A 20,562-nucleotide genomic window follows, 5' to 3' on the forward strand; every position below is an offset into this window, starting at 1 on the left:
TTCCCAATATGGATGCACAGGTAACTCCGTAATCAACCTAGATTAAGTTACGTATAGAAGATAGAAGAGCAGACAAAGGATGAGCACAAAGGCACTTCTAAGAAGAGTATCAGGGTGGCAAAAGCTCTGAATAAGCTAATGCTGGTAAGAAAGGTAAAGGTAACAAAAAAAATTTTTGTTGTCATTTTTAATATATGGGGGAAAAGAAGATGATAAGGAGGCTCTTCATTCAAAGTTAAGCAGGACCACCATCAACAGATGATAGAGGGAAGGGTCAATGATTTGCTATATATTTTAATTCTGTTATCTCTTCCAAGGAAAATGAACCTATAAAAATGGCTAGTAGGAAACCAATAGTCAAAGCAAGGAGTAAAAAGAAGACCTAACTGCCCTGAATGAATTCAAATCACCTGGTCCAGATGAACTATACCCTCACCTAAGACATTGTCAATGACATCTGAAAGGTGCAGGAGCAGGCTGAAGGACAAATATACAATTTCCATGCAGACCTGGGGCAATGAGTAAAAGTTTCAGGTAAATGTAAGCTTGGTGTTAGGGTGTAACAACTGATGTAGAGTAAGGGGGCAGATCAGGAGACAATTCATACAACAGCAGAAAGAGTTTTCTTTTTCTTTGAATGAGAGCAGGGGTGGAGAAGGGAGGAGGCAAGGGTAGGGTGATTCCCCTCCCCCCCAAAAGACAACAGAACAGAGGGAAAGCCAGAAGGAAATTATAATCAGAGCAGCTCTGAAAGTTACATGCTCAATTTATCCAAAACTAAAAAGAAAAAGCAAGCTATACATAATAGATATTTGCAGTTTGATAAATAATCTTCTCCTGTTCTTAAATGTATTGTGGAAATGCTTGTTTTTATTGAATGTTTAAATTCAAAATAAAAATAAGTGCTTTCTCAAAACAACAAAAAAAATAGTTGGGAATGGCCGTCAAAACATTAGTAAGAGGAGAAGAAATCTCCAAGGGTGCTGGCCACAAAAGCTACCAAAAAGGACAAAGTCTGTCAGTCAGTCAATAAATATTTATTAAGAGCCTACCAAGTGTATGGAACTGTCCAAAGTGCTAGGGATACAAATAGGAAAAGGATAGTCCCTGCTGTCAAAGAGCTTACAGTCTAATGAAGTAAGAAATACAAAAACAAGCTGAAAAGTGGGGAGGGAGAGGAAGGTACCTAGGCAGCACAGGGCCATGGTGGAAAAGTCCAAAGAAATCCAGAAGAGTCATAGGCAGGTAGAAAATAAAGAGATGGATAACCTGGGCCCCCCTCCTCAAATTGTTCCATCCTCAAATCAGAAAGTACTGATGATGTATTGAGTACTAAGGCTGATCAGATCTTGCAGGATATAAAGAGATTTCTTGGTGAAGTTCCAGGGAGCAAACTGAAGAAGTCCAAAAGAGTGCAGCCTGAACAAAATGAGAAGATCGCTGAACTGGTCCCCCTCCTCAAATGGAGGTTTTAGAGTCCATGGACCAAAGATTTTCCTTAGAGATGTAAAAAGAATAGAAAAAACTTTGTTGTTGTGCAGTTGTTTTTCAGTCAGTGAACCCATCTGGGGTTTTCTTGGCCAAGAAACTGGAGTGGTTTGTCATTTCCTTCTCCAGCTCATTTTACAAATAAGCAAACTGAGGCAAAAAGGGTTAAGTGGCTTGCCCAAGGTCACATAGCTATTAAGTGTCTGAAGGCACATCTGAACTCAGGAAAATGAGCCTTTCTAACCCAGAATATCCACTATACCTCCTATCCGCTGAGGTAACTTTGCAGTGACCTAAATAAAGTGCATTATGTTTGGTCAACCTGTGCTCAAAAGCAGAGTGGTCTCTGTCCTAGAAAAAGCTTGAAGGCCACCTCTCTACTTTCTAAGTTATCAGCGAGAAAAAAGTATTCTTTTCATAACGGGGGCAATCCAGTGAGCCCTCCCTCCTTCCCCTTCCCATCCTTTCTGTGAGACTTATGTTCTCGTTCAGTACTGAAGGGAAATCTAAGGCCAACACAGCAAACCTGGGGGCAGTACCCCTAGTCTCTTCTATGGGGGAGATTGCTGTCAATTTGGAAAGAGAGATAGCTTTGGCTTTCTATCTTTTGTCACTTTCCTTAATGTGGTGCAGCTCAGAACTGCTTGCACATGGTTGTCAGAGCAAAGACTCCTCCACATGAGCCTGAGTCAAGATCTTAAGGCTTCCTCTTTTATTTTGTTTCTTTCCTTGAGAACAAGGGACCAAACAATAATCGTGAAAGGTAGACCTTTTAGGAGTGATTACCTCGGGAATATTCAGGTGTTCCTAGTGTTAGATGCATAACAGGAGGTGCCCCCAACAACTAGTGTGGCTTTTCTTCAAAAAGATTAACAATGACAGAAGAATGAGCACAACCTATGGTCTATCTAGGCAGAAGACATGGACTTTGAGGGAGTTCAAACAGTAAAGAGCTAGATGAAGGCAAAATGCCTTCTGTTCAGGGGAAAAAATGTTTCATGTTTTGATGTTTTTGCTATCAACCTCCTGAAACAGTATAATCGGAATTTTAAGTTACTGTTTTATGTTTAAGTTTTTATCAATGAGTACCTATGAGTCTCCTGTGGGGAATAAATTACCTGTCCTATGAGGGGTGGGGGGAGAGGGGGAAGCAAGATGCCCAGACTCAATGGCCTCTGAGGTCCCTTCCAACTTTAAATATGTGATCACAAGGCCACCACCATAGTTCAGATTGTCAGCAGCTTCTGCCTGGAATACTGTAATAACTGCCCAACCAGGCTCCTTAACTTCCACTGTCTCCCTTTTCTAATAAATCTTCCACATAAACACCAAAACAATCTTCTTTCTTCTGATCAAAAAAATCTTCAGTATCTACCTACATCCTTGAGGATCAGATACAAACTCTTCAGCTTATTCTTTAAGGCCCTCTCCAATCTAGCTCCAATCTACCTTCCCAATCATTTCCTAACATTACCCATCACTTACTTGTGTGTGGCTTAGTCAGGATGACTCGGGTTCAAACCCTACCTCAAGATGAGTGATGTGACCCTGGCAAAGTCAGCTAACCTCTCTGCACTTCACTTTCCTTATCTGGAAAATGGGAAGGTAGGAGTTAAACCTCCATTTAAGGGGGAAATCTCAGTCCAGAACCTCTCATTTCTCACTTGGCCACACAACTCTAGGACATATCTGACTTCTCTGCCAGGAAGCTCTTTATTGGGAAAACGTCATCATCCTGCCATACTCCCTCAGTCCTGACACTACATCATCACCCCCCTCTGCCCCTCTGATTGGAGGGTACAGCCACAAATTCCAAACTTCCACTGAAGGAGGGAGCTCAACTCACACCTGGCTGCTCTATGCTGGGACTTCTCTACTATTTCCCCTTGCCTCGACAGCTTCCCCCTCACCTCCCACTCCCTCCTTTCTGCTTCCTTTTATGTGTTGTCTTGCCCCACTAGAGCATAAGCTCCTTGAGGGCAGAGGCTATCTTTCTTTTTCAGTATATGTATCCCCAATGATTAGCCCAGAGCCTGGAACATAGCAGACATTAGGTGGAGCAGTGGATAGGGTGCTGGGCCCAGAGTCAGGAAAACTTGAGTTCAATTATCACCACAGATACTTATCAGCTGTGTGGACAAGCCACTGTTTGCTGCAGTTTTCTCAAGTGTAAAAAGGAGATAATAAAAGCAACTAACTCCCAGGGTTGTTTGAGGATCAAATGAGATGCCTGACACACAGTAGGCATTATAGAAAATGCTTATATTTCTTTCCTATTTAATGGCTTCTAAGGTCTGGTCCTACAGGGACAGCTAGGTGGTGCAGTGGATAGAGTGCCAAACCTAGAATCAGGAAGACTCATCTCCCTAAATTCAAATCTGGCCTCAGACACTTTCTAGCTGTGTTAACCCTTTTTGCCTCAGTTTGCTCATTTGTAAAATGAGCTGGAGAAGGAAATGGCAAATCACTCCAGTATTTTTGCCAAGAAAGCCCCAAATAGGGTCCTGAAGAGTCAGAAATGACTGAACAACCACAAAAGTACTTTGTAGCTCTAAATCTAGGAAACTACTCTACATTACAGCTAAGCTGGATTAGCAGACTTTCCCTCAACCAAACCTGCCACCTCCTGTCTCCATGCAATCACACAAGCCATCCTCCTGTCCTCCCCTGGAATGTATTACCTCCTCATTGCTACCTCGTAGAATCTTCATTTTCCTTCAAAACTTGATTCAACTGCCACCTCCTCTACAAAGCCTTCCCGGAACTACTTACAACACATTCCCTCTCTCTTTTTTGGAAAAAAGAACTCTTTTTTTGCCACTGGATTTCTAGCATCTAGTAAACACTTAATGCTTGTTGAACTACATTACTTAGTTTGTTAATCTACTATATAAATGAGTATAAAAATTTTTTGTTATTATTTTTGGTCATATGAATTAAAAAGTTTACAAACTGAAGATATAAAAGTCTCTCTGGTCTATCTCTCTAAATCTATAACTATCTCTCTAGATATTTTCTTGGAATAATTATGTATTAAGAATACTACACAATCAGCCCTCTCCCCTTAAAGTGTATGCCCTTACATAATTTCCGTTGCTAATATTCAGTTCATAAATCACTATTTAATTTTAAATTTATTTCATTCCACTACACAGCCAACTACCTTAGCATAAACTCTATTACTTCTTCCAACTCAGAAAAAGATCCTGAGCAGCCAGAAATACCCTCTCTTTTCTGAAAATACTTTGAACCTTTCTCATGACAATGACATCATACTTTACAATAGTTATTTCAAAAAGCATTTAAGTAGTACCTACTATATGATAGGCACTATGCTAGGTGCTAGGGATAAATATAAAACTGAGACAATCCCTGCCCTCAAGGAAGCTTACAGTCTACTAGAGAATGAAATATGTTCACAGATAAATCAATACATGGTGGGGAGAGGGCATTAGTAATTGGGGGAAATCAGAAAAGGTCTCTTACAGAACGGAGGTGGCTCTTGAACACTGAAAGCAAAGCAACCTGAGAAATAGGGGATGGCATATGCCAGCTGACTCAAGCAAATGACCCCAATTTCCCTCATACACACTGCCATCAACCAGTAATACTGTGGAGAAGGACCAAACCAAGCTAAAGTAGATTTCAATTGTGAACTACTTGAAGGCAGGGACTATCCTTTGTCTCTTTCTGTAACCCCAGCATTTAGCACATTGCCTGGAACATAGATGCTTAATAAATGCTTACTGACTGTAGCAAGAGACCTTACTGACAGAGACGAAAAGTGGCATGTGTGAATAAACCCACAGCCATCTTCTTTCAGACACCAACAGAAACAGACCAAGACCCTGAATTCAAGAACCCTGAGAATAACAGTGGTCCCCTCCGCTTTTCTCCATCCCTCCCCTCGCCAGACCACCATTCCTGCTTCCAGCCAGGACCTCAGAGCCATGGGGTCAACTTGTGGAAAAATGTGCATACTCCTCATTACCAAAATACCAATCTCTGATTAACTGCCACTAACAGCCAGGTAAAATCAAGAAAGAGTCCTGAGCATGCCAGTGTCCCCCAGATGGGCCTGTTTGTAACCATACCCTTGAAGCCATCTATGGAAGCAAATCCTATGGAGATGCAAGCCAGCAACTGCTTCTCCACCTCCTCAGCAAAGACGGCAACTGACAACCGAGAAAGTAAAAGTTCTTGACACCAAGGTCTCTGGTACCGTCAAATGGTTTGAAATCAGAAACAATGACTCTGTCAGTGGAAACAACATTAAAGAAAATGTATCAGCATCTGCAATGATGCTATACCCTAAGGATCACAAGACCTTTCCATCTGACCTACAGCTGAAACCTCCTACATCGTTTAACTTTACTATTAGAATATGAAATCTTTGAAGGTAATGTCCACTTTTCTATTGGCAGCCCCAGTGCTCTGCACATTGTGAGTACTTAATAAATGCCTTCTCATTCATTCACTTAAGTAGGAGTTCTAAGAGGCAGAATTGAGAAAGGAGAACATTCTGGGCATAGGGCACAGCCTGAACATGAGCAAGAGTTGAAATGTCATGAGTGGGAAGCAGCAAGTAACCCCATCTGGCTAAAATACCTGAGAGAGAATGTATAGTCGATCAAGACAAATAGGCTAGGACAATCTTGAGAAGGGTTTTAAAGACAAAGAGAAGAGTTTGTATTTTAACCTAAAGGCATTGGAGTGTCATCATTCCCTTCAATTTAAGAATTTGGCAGGTGACCTCAAGATAAATAAGAAAGCTAGATTAGGGGACAGGGTAGGTTTTGGGGGAAGGATGCCGGATTTGATATACTTATGGTAAACTGAAATGGAGATTGTCTAGCAGGCAGTTGCAGCTGTGAGCTATTTTAAGTAGAGGTGAGAATCATTACATAAATTGATAGCTAATCCATAGAAGCTAATAAGATCACTAAGTAGGCAGAGAAATGGGAAAGGCCAAATCCCTGAGCTATGTGTGATGCACTGACAATGGAGACCAAGAAGGACCAGTCGGACAGGCAGGAAGAGAAACAACAGAGGGGTATCAAAAAAAATTGAGGGAGGAGCAAATGGAGGGGGGAGGGGATATGAATTGAGAATGTCAAAAGGCTAAGAGTGGCTAAGACACAAGAGAAAAGGCCATTGAATTCAGCAATAGAATAAAAAATATTTTAAATCACTGGTGATTTTGGAGAGAGCAAATGATAGGAACATAAGTCTGTTTGCAAGAGACTGCAAAGTGAGGTGAGAAACTAGAAGCAAGACTATAGGCAACTTCTAGAAATGTGACTGTGAAAAGGAGATTATTTCCTCTAGTCTATTAGAATGATAAGCTTCACCAGGACAGGTATCCTTTCTAATTATTTTTTGTATTCTTCACTGTGCCTGACAAAGGAAAAAGATAGCTCAGTGATGAGGAACTTCCTTCCATCAATATGGATTGGCAATTGTTCTGCAACTTAAAATTTTTTTAAGTTGAGTAGAGAGAGGAAGGAAGAAATATGATGAGGTTAGGCGACTTGCTCAGGGTCTCAAGGGCAGGCAGAACTTTAACTTGTCTTCTTGACATAGGGACTAGCTATCTAGCCACTTACCAGGTTGTTTCTAATCTGCCTAGCAGACAGGAGCTATATTGAATGAATCCCTTGGATGAGAAAACTGACAATATTTTTACACATCCCCTCCCCCCTTGGTCTTTGTAATATGGTTTTATTCAAATAAGATTAATGTATGTATACAGTAGTAAAGTGCTATACAAACACTATTATTTATAATTTCAAAAACAGCTCTATCTATGCTCAAAAAATACATCCAAATACCACTTATATGTAGCTTTGGAATTCCTCATCACTGCTTCCCTCCTGGGGTTAGGTAAGAAGTGAATCTATGATTCATCTCACCAAAAATGAGATTGTCGATTTAATTTTGAGTTTAAATAGTCTATAAACTAAATGCTTAAAAGACTCATTACAGTGTCTGCTATAACAGATTATTACATAAACATACTAGGCAATTCGAATTGGCAAGGCAAGGGTGTGATGCATTATTTTAATTTAATTCCAACAAAGTTCCTCAGCTCATATTAAGGATAAGGTACTTTGCTAGGGAGGCACTGGAACACCAAGGTGAGGAAAAAACAACAGACCCTGCTCCCCATGAATTTAAAGCCTAGTAGTAAGAATAAGAATAAGTTAACAGTAAATATCAAGGATCTGTGATTCCATTAAGTGTGAAGGTTCTTAACCTGGGGCCAATGAATTTTTTTTAAAAACATTTTGATACTTTGAAATCTAATTGGTTTACTTTGTAATTATTTGTATTTATAATGGACAGCTAGATGGTGCAATGGATATAGTACTGAGATGGAGTCAAGAAAACCTAAGTTCAAAACCAGCCTTAGACTGATCCTAGGCAAGTCACTTAATGCTACTTGCCTCAGTTTCCACTTCTGTAAAGAGGGGATAATAGGGCGCAGCTAGGTGGCACAGCGAGTAGAGCACCAGCCCTGGAGTTAGGAGGACCTGAGTTCAAATCTGACCTCAGACACTTGACACACTTACTAGCTCTGTGACCTTGAGCAAGTCACTTAACTCCAACTGCCCTGCCTTCCCCCCTCAAAAAGAAAAAAATTTTAAAAAAGCACCTATCTTGCATGGTCATGTGAGGATCAAATAAGACACAATGCCCGGAATTTAGTAAATGCTATATGTTAGCTTTTATTTTATGGATTTTAAAGCACTCTGAGGTCCATGGGCTTCATCAAATTGTCAAAGGAGTCCATGACACAAAAAAGTTAAGAACCTCTGCATTAGCATGAAGCATACACTGGTGAAGCTATTAAGTGATGGTATCTTCAGGGAAGAGACAGGTTTCAATCACTAATAGGTGGTAAAAGAGACATATGGAAGAACTCCAAAGAAATGGGAATTTTAAAGGGAGTTCCTTGAGAGCAAAAAGATTTCTAAAGGGCACTCTGGACAGAGTGCACAGAGACTACGTACACTGAGCTATTAGTAATGATAGTGGGCATTCCACACATTGGGTACCCAATGCTGGGTAAGCCCCTGTGCTGTTTCTATGGGATATTAATGAGTTCACATCACAAAGTATAATAAAGCCTTGGTTAGGCACTTTTGGAAGAAGGACCCACAACAATGATGACATCTCAGAATCACCAACGTACTTAATGTTTATTAAAATGGACCAAACTGATGAAAATACAGAAAGTATTGGCAAGAGGAAGGAGTTTACTCAGAGGGTGATTTTAGATAAGAAGCAGTAGAGCAGGAGTTTGGAAAGTAAAGGACTTGCCAGCCATAAGACCAGGCAAGTCTTTACTTTATTTCTTTTGAATATGTTTTCTTTCACTGGTAAAATTCAAAGCTGTTGACTGATTTTTCAGTAAGAAGAAAACGCACTTTTCCCTAAGGCTAATATGAATGAGCAATTCAGGTTAATTATCCTTCAAGATTATTTGTTCTAAGCAAGCTCAAAAATTATTCTTACTTTTAAATGAAATTAAAGTTAAAATCTAAGTTTCATCATGCATACCATATGAAAATAAAAACTTTAAACATCAGTTTAGGCTTAGTTATATCATATCCTGGGTTACCAAGCACTAACTTTAACTCAGGAGGTTGCAGTGCCAATAATCCCAAATTTTATATCCATATAGACATAACGGACCATTTCATATGTACCACTTAAATAATACATTGTTCTATAGTCCTCATTCTTAACCTCCATGTGAACATTTGTCCTCTTGTAATTTTGGAAAGAAGTATATTCACACATGGATAACTTTTTTTCCTTCTAACTTAAATGACTGGCAGCTGTCTAACCTAAAGAAAAAGATAAAGTTAGGTAGGCCAAACAATGTAAAACATTCTAAAGCACAAAGACATCAAGCATTTTTCTTTTAATTTTATATCCCTAATCAGTTTATGTATCCACGACTTTATGAACGGTTGACAGACTGTCTAGAAGATAATAATTATTCTTCTGTTTATTTTTATGATAAACCATACAACATGGTGGAAGCTGGTTATAAAGTAATTCATTATACCAAGGAATTAGATATCACACCTAAGGGCAGAATGAGATAACTTATTGGGAAAATGAACTATGTGTAATTCAATATGTGGTATTACTGATGTCTCCTGAAACCTGTATTTAACAATCTTCTAAAGCCTCCAACTTTTATGTCATACAGTTAATATACAAGGTTCCTCAAAGAAAGAGATTGAATCTTCTCTTTCCTCAGCAAAATGCCTTGGGGTACTGTCATGAAACTTGTTGATATTTAATAATCAAATAGTCATAAACTATAATAAAATTGCAACCTTTACCTTAACATCTGAATGTAAGATGAGGAGTTCATTACTTTTCAGTTTAATTAAACAAGAACTTAGTTAAATACCTTATATCCAAGGCTTTAAAAGTTCCTAACTTCAAGAAGCTTGAGTTATACAGAGGAATACATACCAACTGATAAATGAAAGACATTCTGAAGGAGAGATCCAGTAACAACCAGGGTGATCAGGAAGGCTTCCCCACAGGATGACATATAAGAGGCAAGCCTTAAAGGAAATTAAGAATTTTAAAAGATATTTTATCTTAGAAATCATAGGAAGCCACTGAAAATTCTTAAGAGGGAAGTAACATGCTCAAGCCCATGCTTTTGGAAAATTATTTTGACAACTAGGCAGAGCATAGAGTGTAGATGAAAGAAAGTAAAGCCCTAACCTACAGTAATCATCCATTTAAGTGGAGCCAGATTCCAGAGAAGTTATGAAGACAGAATCAATAAGACAAGGCAACTAATTAGACATGGTCTATCTGTGTACGTGTCACTGAATTCAAATTCTTTGGAGACAGGGACTGTTTCGGTTCTGTCTCTGTACCGCTAGCATGTAGCACAGTTCTTCACACACACAGTAAGTACTAAATAATGCCTGTTGAATTTAACCAATGGAGACTGGAGCTCAGCAAAGAGACTAAGGCTGAATATACAGATTTTGGAGTCATCTGCAGAGATAATTATACATACAGAAGGAGATGAGAAAATCAAAAAAGAAGAGGACCCAGGACAAGGGAATGACAAATAAAAGCTAATAATAGCTAGCCAAGGACACTGAAAAGGAATGGTCAGACAGGAGGAGAATCTAGAAAGTTGAGAGAAGACAGCAGTTTATTTTTCATTAGGAGAGGCAATCTATACCATTTGCCATTGTGGGAGGAACAACTCTGCACCCTATGTACCTAATCTTTTTATTTTTCTCCCCTTCCCCCCTCCCCCTTTTTATGCCTTTTCTGTCACTCTTTTTGTCCCACTCTTTTGGTTATGCCCAAGATGCCCAAGTAATGCTTAGTTTGTCTGGTGTCACTCAAGACTAAAGAGCTAGTCCCTTGCTTAGTTCAACAACATTTAAAAATATAATACTTTCCTGAGGCTAGAAGCAGATATAAAACTAAAACTGTACTATTAATTCTGTTTTCATCTCTTTCTGAGTAAAGTGTCTCACCTATAAAATAGGCAAAACAAAGTGTTATGATTGAAAAATACAGAAACTACATTCAAGGTCATAGCACACATCAAATGAACCCAAGGAAGCTGCTACCATGTATGTTACAAAGAACCAGTTAAAACTATAAGCAGGAAATTCCAGCATAATAATAGCTCATATAGTGCTTTAAGGTTTACATAGCACTGTATGTTCTTTATCTCATTTCATCCCATTAAGCATACATATTAAGGTTTCAGGTATAAGAGAAACAAGATGATAAGTTCTACGTACAGATAAGAAATCAAGGGTACAATGAGTGAAAGGCCAAGAGGAAGGGCTAAAAATAAGTGCAAAGAACTAAGAATCAGCAGTAGCAAAACCTTGAAGAGGAGCTATGAACTTAGAGGACAGAAAAGAAACCAAGGCTTCTTTAGGAAATATGTCTTTAACCAGCGAGGCAAACTCAGGCTGTCACCATCATCATAAGCCACTTATGGCTTATGGTCATGACACTGTGATATGCCTTTAGTACAAATGAATCCAAGAACCACATTTAAAAAAATAAGAACAGCATTTCATATCACTTAACTAAAACCTAACATTTTATTAATAAAATCAGAATAACTTCAGTTTGACAGGAGACAAAACTTGATGATCATCTAATGGTCAACATTAGAGAAATAATGCAGCCCATATTAGAATTTGTATATTCCTGACTTCTGCAACTGAGTTTAATCAAACAGACCTCTTGATCTTACAACCTTTTCTTTTTATCATACCATTTCCTATTTTAGCTGTTACATATCCTTTGTTCAATCAGGTCCACAACCATGGAGTCATCTTTAAGTATGTACTCTCCTTCGCCCCCCCATATCCAAATAGTTGCCAAGTCTTATAATTCCACAGCCTCTCTTGCCTCTTACCTCTAATGTGTATTCATGCTGCTAACTTAGGCCAGGGCCTCATCACCTCTTAGTTGGTCCACCCACAGAGGCCAAACTGATGCTCCTGAAGTCCTGGAGTCTGACCATGCCAGTCCTCTCCTCGAGGAGCTCAACGGGCTCTACTGCCTGTAGTATAAGATACAAATTTCTCAATTGGGCACTGAAAGCCCTTCACTATCTGCCCCTCGATCACCTCCCTCTGCTCACTACACATTAATCCCTTTCAGGAACTCCATATCCCAGGCTAAGCGCCCTCCCGGTGTTCCCCATGCAGGACATTCCATCTCCCACCTCTGCCTTTGCAAATGCTCTGCCCCTAGCTTGGGACATATCCCTCCTCACCTCAGCCTCTGAAAATCCCTGGCTTTCTCCAAGGCTTAGCTTAAGCATTACCTTCTCCAGGGCCTAGTCCCATACTGTCACTGACCCTCACCCCACCCCCCACCCCCCACCCCCATCATCCAAACTAATAACTTTGTGATTATTTTGTATATATTTTGTAATTATATATACATGATTTTCTCCTCTTCCTCAAAAGAATGTAAGCTCTCTTAAGAGCAGGAGCTTTTTTATCTCCTGCATTTTGCACAGTGCCTGCCTTATACTAGGCCTTAATAAATTTTGTCAAATGAACTGAACTGACTTATGCAGTGCTTTAAGGTTTAGAAAGCATTTTCTTCTCAACAACCTAATGAATTAGTATAAAATTTGTTCCCACTTCATATGTAAGTAAACTAAGCCATGGAGAAGGGAAGTTGACATAACTGTGATCCACAAAGTTAATGTTTGATTCTGTAACAAAACTACTACAAAAAGCTTTCCCACAAAACAGGAGATACTAAGGAAAACACTGGCTCAATAAGCAATCCTGAAAGCGTGCAGAAACTGAACGAGAATCATGAGATTTTAACATGTATGTATATGTGTGTTTACTAACAAGCACGTTATATAGGATTAAGTAAAAATAAAAAGAAACCCATCTAGGATGTTGGAATTAAAGGTAGCTAATGCATTGAATAGCCCCAAACATAGCATAAGCTAAGTAAATGTATTTCTTGAATAAGTGATCTACACATCAACTGAAGAAAATGAGAATTCATCCGAATTAATCATGGAACTGAATCACAATTCTTAAAGGATGACTAAAAATTAATTTTTTAAATTACTAAATTTTCTTTTTTTTTTTTGAGGGTCAGCACATCAATGGAAAGAAAGCTAGCGAAGACCTGAGTCTAAGTCCCACTTCTGACACAAACAGATTGGACATGTCACTTAAGTTCTCTGCTCTAAGCAACTCTTTTGGGACTTTGCACTGTCAAAGGAAATAAAAATCCACTTTAACAACATGAACAAAAACCTATAATGGATTTAAAGACTTATAAATGAATGCCAAAGAACCTTGTCTAGAATGAAATTTTAAAATAAGAATAAAAAAAAACACTACTTGTAGCTAGAGTCCTTCCAATTAAAAAAAAAAACGTAGCTTTAAATGACAGCTACAGATGATAGTTAAATGACTGCCTTTCTTCAAAAAGAGGAAGAGTAGGAAGAGTATTTTTTAAGTTGTCCAATGAAAGGTAGTCAAGTTCATTTTCATTTGGAAAATATTACAAATCAACTCTATTAATTCCCTTGTAGAGACGAAATGGCAGTGACAATCCAGAATATGAAATAATCCAAAAATATTTTGTAGTTCATTTTGGAATACATTTTACACATGAATACACACATATACATACACAGAGGAAAGGCAGGCCTAGCATCAGAACACCAGCTTTGTCACTTTATGACCTTGGGTAAGTCACTAGATTTTGAGCTTTGATTTCATCTGTAAAACTTCAGGGTTGAAATGATTATCTCTGAAGTTCAGTTCCATGATTCTAGCTTTAAAATGCTTGTAATTACCAACTTTACAGTGTTATGAAAATAAATTGGATAATATAAAGCATTTAGTATCTATAAAAACTCCTATGCAGAATGTAAATTATTCGCACAAGACATACATGTACATATGTATAAAATTCTGTTGCATGTGTGTATATATACAAAGACATACAACAAAATTGATATATTCTTATTAATGTTTGCAGATTTGCCTTCATACTTTGAATAAGTTGTTTGCATTCCATAAGCAGGAACTTCTCTGGCAATTGGCTAAGCTTAGCTGAGGGAAAGTATAGAAAAACACTTGCTTCAGATAAGCCTCAAAGTAGAACACATAAGTATGAATATATTATTTTTCAAGTCATTTTAGGACACTGTTCTATGTGCCAAAACATTCTCCCTAAGAAAAACCAAAGTTAAATTTTAGATACAATATGGAGAACAAAAATAATTGCTAATTAATAATTGAAGAAATAGGAAAATATCCATTAAAAAGCAACTGCCAAACCTTTATGGATAATTTTTTTCAGATATAGAAAAAAGTTGTAAACCAATTTTTTCCTCAAGAAAGTTTTACTTTTATAGTATTTAACTTTTTGCATGTTATTCATATATTATATATGCATATATCTTCAAGAAGGTGGAATAATTTTTCCAGATTGCTTTATATTCGTGAAATTCACAAAATTAATGGCAGGCCAGTAATTCTCGTGCGCATTTTTCTGTGGCTTAATCAAATTTTAAAATGAATGTTATGTAAAAGCAAGGTTATTCAGAAAGCTTCTGACATTACGATCCCCTACTGTTAGAAGACATTCAACCTGATTTTAGATATGCTTTCTAGGGCCCTCAGCTACCACCATTTCCCTCCAGTTGTTAATAATTTTATATCAAGCAACTAGAAAAAAATGCTTAAACCTATAGCTTTAAAGTAGTAAAATGTGATAAGAGTATCATTCCAAGCACATTTAAACCGATTATGGATTAGTTCTTAGGTCGAAGGATTTTTTTTAAAAATGTAAGGACAAAACAATACAGTGCAAACGTTAAATTGGGAAGTAGCTGAGCAAATTACGGAACCCCAGGAGTGTTAGTTATTAGAAGTTCCTATTTGTAACAGTGTGATATTGACACAAATGCAAAATGCAAGCACATATACAATTTAAAAATAGCGAGTGATGGTCTAGCAGGAGCTTCTCTGTTGGAGAAGCATGTCCAAGTGTCAAATCCACCTCGCGGCACCAAACCCGCCTCTTAAAAGTTTTGGGTATTAACTTAGATTTACGGTTAGACCGTTTCTAGGACGCAGTCTCTAAATGCTGCCCCTTTCCGGGGCACACTAGGGCTTCAGCCGCCCCCTCCCCCAAAAGTAACCCTTCAGACAAATGCAGCGCAGAGTCCCAGCCACCGCATCCTTCGCCAAGCCGGGTCAAACATCCCTTTCTGCTCGTCTACATCCCGCAACCTGGAAGGCCAGGCTCGGGACCCCCTTGCTCTCCCCATTCGAGCCAGCCCACCCACCACCACCGCGGTCGCCGGCCCCGACCCGTACCCTTCCCGGGGTCCTCGCCAACGTGGCCCGTCCGGCGGTCCGGGTCCCCAGTGCCGAGGCAGGCGAGCTCACCTCCCTCCCCGGCTGCGCCCGGCCGGCCTCGCTCTCACCTCTTTCCAGTGCCCGGGCTGCTTCGGCAATCGCAACCACAAGCCGGCCCCGCAAGGACGCCGCGCCGGCCCCAAACCCCTGCTCCGCTCCGGAGCCGCCCATCCCGGCCCCCCGGGGCCGCGCGGGCGGCACACGCCGGCGCGCGGGGGAGAAGGGGACGCGGTCGGCGGCGGCGGCCCGGGGGGTACGAGGCCGGCGGCCGTTAGCCGCGGCGGCAGCGGCGCTAAGGGAGGAAGGGAGGGAAGCAGGGAAGCAGCGAAGCAGCGGGGCCGGGGCCAACGGGCGGCGCGCGGCGAGCGAGCGCGAGACTCACCGACGGGGGCCCCGGGGGCGCGGGGCGGCCTCCTCTAGGGGCACCTGCGCCCCGGCAGGACGGGTCCGGACGGCGCGGCCAGGGTGCGGGTGAGTCCGGCTGCCGGCCCCGTCCCGACTTCAGTGACCGCCAGGGCGCCTTCCCTCTTCCTCCTGACGGAGCCTGGGGGCCCCGGCTCCACCGGATGCCCCCCTCTTCCCTGGTCACCTCCCCCTCTCCTAAGGCCCCCCACTCCCTCCTCAGCCTTTTCCCCTCCCCCCCAACCCCCACCGGAATGGAAAATACCTCCCGGGGCTGAGGGCGGGGGGGAGGGGCGGGGGGAGGGTGGGAAGGAGGGGGAGGACCGCCGTGAGGGGCAGCGCACCTCGGCCAATGGCAGAGGCCGCTTTTGAAGGGCGGGACTGTTTCCAGCCAATCAGGAGGCGTGAAGGTGAGGGCCGGAGAAGAGACGGAGGGAGGGAGGGATGGGCGGGCAAGGGAAACGAGGAGGTCCGGCAGCTCGGGCTCGCGCAGCGAGCGGCTGCCATTTTGGAGTCGGGCAACCGGCAGATGCAGTCTGGTTCTATCCGCGAGGAAAGGGAGGAGCCAATCACGTTGATAGACTGGATCACGTGAGGCAGGGAGGCATAATCCGAGGGAAAAAAAAAGATCGTGAGTCACGTGGTCTAAAGGAAGCGTCACGCGGGAGGGCGGAGTCTATCAGCTGGAGAAGGGGTGGGAGGTCAAGCAGAGGTTAGGGATGGGGGAGCAGAGAGATGTCAGTCCCTACCTTGACTGTTCGTGGAAATGGAAGAGGCAAGAAAATAAGTATCTATGTAGTGCCTACTGTATGCCTACAGTTATGTCATTTGATCCTCCCAGCAGCCCTGGGAGATAGGTGCTGTTATCCCCATTTCACAGCTGAGGAAACTGAGGCAGAGAGAGGTTAAGTGATCCGTGCAGGGCCATGCAGCCCGTAGACTGAAGCTGGACACTTATGCCAACTGTGATCGTGGACAGATCACTTAACCCCTGCTTCAGGTTCCCATCTGTAAACTGGGGATGATGATAATAAATAGCACCAGGGTTGTTGTGAGGATCACATGAGAGCGTTGTAAAGCGCTCTGCCCCCTCTGCCACCTACCTGCCTCTGGGTCTAAGGCAAAAGTTGTGAGACATCAGCGTCTCGGTGGGAGTCAGTGCCTTTTGGGATCTTACAAAGTTCTCCAGGGCCGGTCCCACTCCGCCAAGTCCCCAGACTCCTAAAAGGGGCCCCGTCAGAGATTGCTGGCACCTCTTTTAGACGGTTATTTCCCTTCTCCTGCCTAAAACCTCCACCAGAGCTGCTCATAAAATGGACTGTGCGGTGTTTGTCTTCCTGCCCCGCCCTTTGAGGAAAGGCCAGCGGAGGAGAGATGACAAAAAGCCAGGAGCAGTGGGAAGGCAGAGGTCGCCCCCATCTTTGCTGCTCCCATCCGCCGGGTGATCATGTGTTCGTTCTTTGACCCACGGTGTTCTTCCTACCTGGACAACAACAAATGTAAGGTGCTAGGCCGGAAGAACACAGCACCCTTGCGCTGACGGACCTTATAAGCCATATATCGCCCCAAGTAAGACTTTAAGAAGAAACCCTGACTGCACTAAACTAGCAGCCCCAACAGGTTGTGGTGTCTCCTTCCCTTAAAAAGAACAGTCAATCACTCTTCTTTCCTGTCTGGGTTAAGTAACAGTTGTGCCTGAAGGCAGGGGAATAAATAACCACTGCAAGTCCCTTCCAGGCCCAGGATTCCATGATTCTGTACCACCCACATGTGGTAGCAGTTGCGTGGTAAATATGATTTCACTTTATAGTGACAGGCTCACACGGGTACTTAAGAAGTACTCTTTGTTTCTGATGATCATTGAAAAGCCCAAAGAACTGTGGGTAAGTTGCCAGGATAGGCTCCACAGGGGAAGGTTGCAGTCCCGGTCTCATTTATGTTTCCAGGCCTCTGGGTGTTGTACCCCAACAGGCAAGGAGCTGGTTCCAGTTCCTTTCATATTCATCGTAATTAAGTCAAAGTTCTGGCAAAAAGTAGCACATAATTATGAAGCATTATTATGGTTTTTATTATTATTGGGCACCCAGCTGCCCAACCCAGGAAACCACAATAGTAAAACACTGAGAAGCCAAGCTCCTCTTCCCAAGTGGCATGAATTGATACCAGGTGTATTGGCATGTCATCCTAAAGTGGCACCATTGATCAGATGAGACCTAGAGTCCTCTCTGTTGGCAGGATACATTTTCAAATTAATGAAAAAAAGGATGTGAAAGAACATTTTACCAGCCCTGAAACATTTCCTTTTCTTCTCATTCCAAATACAGTGTACAAATAAACATAATATAAATTAAAATGAGAAAAGAGCATAGGAGATGTCAAACAGAAGGATAGATGTTGAAAGGAGGGATCTCATTTAGCTGTGAAGCTTAACCTCACTGAGGATGAAGTGGGGGAAGCCTGAGCTGCTCATTAAAGGGAAGGATTTCGGCAAGTGGAGGTATCAATAAGTAAGCATTTATTAAGAGACTACTACAAGCTAGGCACTGGGTCATTCAAAGCCAAAAGTGAACCTGTCCTTTGCCTCAAGGAGCTTCCATTCTAACAAGTATATAAATAACACTGAATATTTAAAATTAATACAGTATAGAATTGGGAAGGAGTAGACAGGCAGCTAGGGGAATCAGTAAAATCTTCATATGGCATCTGAGCTGAGTCTTGAGAGAAACCAGGCATTCTGAGGAGCAAAAATGTGGAAGTGGTACATTCTAGATATGGGGAAGAGTCAAAGGCATGGAACAGGTAGCTCAGTATGGCTGTATCAGGAATAGCTGGAGGGAAGTGAGGTGTAAGAAAACTAAAAACGTAGGAAGGAACCAGATCAAGAAGTCCTTTAAATGCCAAACACAGGAGTTTTCATTTGATCCTAGAGGTAACAGGAAGCCACTGAAGTTTAGCAGATGGGAAACAGTGTTCACATTAATTATGCTTTGTTGAATTTTAGAGCTAGGAGGGAATTCTATCATTTGAAAGTTGAGGAAACCATGACCAAGAGGTTAGGTGACTTCCCCAAGGTCATTCAGCTAACCAGTTGACAGAATTTAGGACTAAAACCCAAATGCTCCCACTGTCCCAAAGGGCCAGGCTGAGAAGAGGATTCAGCGTCAAGCAACCCGGCACTTGAACCCAAATCTTCCTGTGCTCACCCCACTATGAAATTAACTCCAGTAGCCCCCTTTTCTACAGTCAAAGACAAATCCCTTTCTGGCATATCCAGCTCTTCAAAACCTGTCCTCTTCCTTCCTCTCCAATCTTGGACATTACTTCTCTGCACACACTCCACACAGCTCAGCTATCTTAACCTATTTGCTGTTCCACACGCATACCGCTCGCTCTCTGGTCTCTGTGCCCTTGCACTGGCTGTCCCCTATGACTGGAATGCTTTCCCTTTGCACGGCTGCCTCTTGGAATGCCCAGTTTCCTTCGAGAATCAGCTCAAGTACTCCCCTCTGCAAGAGACATTTCCTGGTTCGTTCAGCTGCTACTGCCTTCCCACCTAAAGTAACCTCCTCAGTGCTTTGTATGTATCGTGGATTTAACTACCTGTGTATGTGCTGTCTTCTCTTTAGAATGTACACTTCTTAAAGGCAGGAACTAGCACAATGCCTAGAACACAGTACGTGCTTGATTAGTGCTTATTGACTCAGGCTGGCTCTCATTAATAATATAGAGTCCTCTGGATTTTATATGTAGCTTTAATTTCTCTCTTAATAAAAATAACTACTCCCATTGCTTAAAATCCCTATCCATTCCATTATCTTAGATATACTATTGCTATTTTTAGGTGGAAGGAAAGTATAGGAAGAAGCAATAGAGATCGTAGAATCAGGTTGAGAGGAAAGGAGGTGGCCAAGCAGAATGGAAGGGGAATGTCTGTGCTGCTGCTTCTACTTATCATTCCCCCTACACACATCCTACAGACATATGCCTTCAGCTGATATCAGGAGGCAGCAAGGAGAAGGGATCCAGATGTATTCTTTTTATGACTAGACCCATGACTTTTACTAATTGTTACATCGGAGTTGAATCCCACAAATCTGAGCTTCTACTGCCAAAGTTTTTTGATAGAAAATTCTAAAGTCATTTTCTATCATGGTATGACTGGGTTGGTAAATAAAAATGTTGTCTTTGCAGGGTTGGTGAACATGTTCCAATGAGAGCAGCTGTTCATTGTGTTCCATAAATTGTACCTTTAAGCTATGCACAGGCTTTGAATTTTCCATAAGCTCCTCCCCACCTCCCTTAACAATAGTGGCATGCTTAATCTTTAAAACGAAATTAAAAAAAAAAAAAAACTAAAGGAAGAAAAATCCAGTGTGTGATGTGCCCTGCTTAGATAAGTGTCTTTAAAGAGTAGTCCAGTTTTTGTCTTTCATAATAGGGTAGCGGAGGTTCAAAGCTTCAGTTGGAGTTTATAGATTCCAAGTACCAGTCCATCACACACAGTCTTAGTATTCACACCTTCATCAACAATCCAACCTGATGTCACAAGAGCCTCTTTAAACACATTCCATCAATATCCTCTTTGAATTTTTCTTCCCAGGGATCCATCTTCTTCATGCTTGTCTGTGGAAATGGCTTTTTGGGTAGGGTGAGCAGACATTTATGGCTGTGGTCTCCAGCTCCTCCTCCTACACATACATTTCACTGAGCCTAGGAATTTTTTATCAGTTGA

At 41.6% G+C, this 20,562-nt stretch overlaps 1 protein-coding gene across 1 annotated transcript in view; it reads right to left on the reverse strand.

Moving 5' to 3' along the window:
* SOCS5 (suppressor of cytokine signaling 5) overlaps positions 1-16,149 on the reverse strand; it is a 77,827-nt gene extending 61,678 nt beyond the window's left edge. The window contains exons 1-2 of the mRNA XM_036751178.1: positions 15,811-16,149; positions 11,930-12,076 (exon numbers count right to left, since the gene is read on the reverse strand). The gene's annotated coding sequence lies outside the window, so the exon portion shown is untranslated. The remainder of the gene's footprint in view (positions 1-11,929; positions 12,077-15,810) is intronic.
* Positions 16,150-20,562: the final 4,413 nt, after the last annotated feature.

This window comes from Trichosurus vulpecula, chromosome 3 (assembly GCF_011100635.1).
Source record: "Trichosurus vulpecula isolate mTriVul1 chromosome 3, mTriVul1.pri, whole genome shotgun sequence".
Lineage (NCBI taxonomy): Eukaryota > Metazoa > Chordata > Mammalia > Diprotodontia > Phalangeridae > Trichosurus > Trichosurus vulpecula.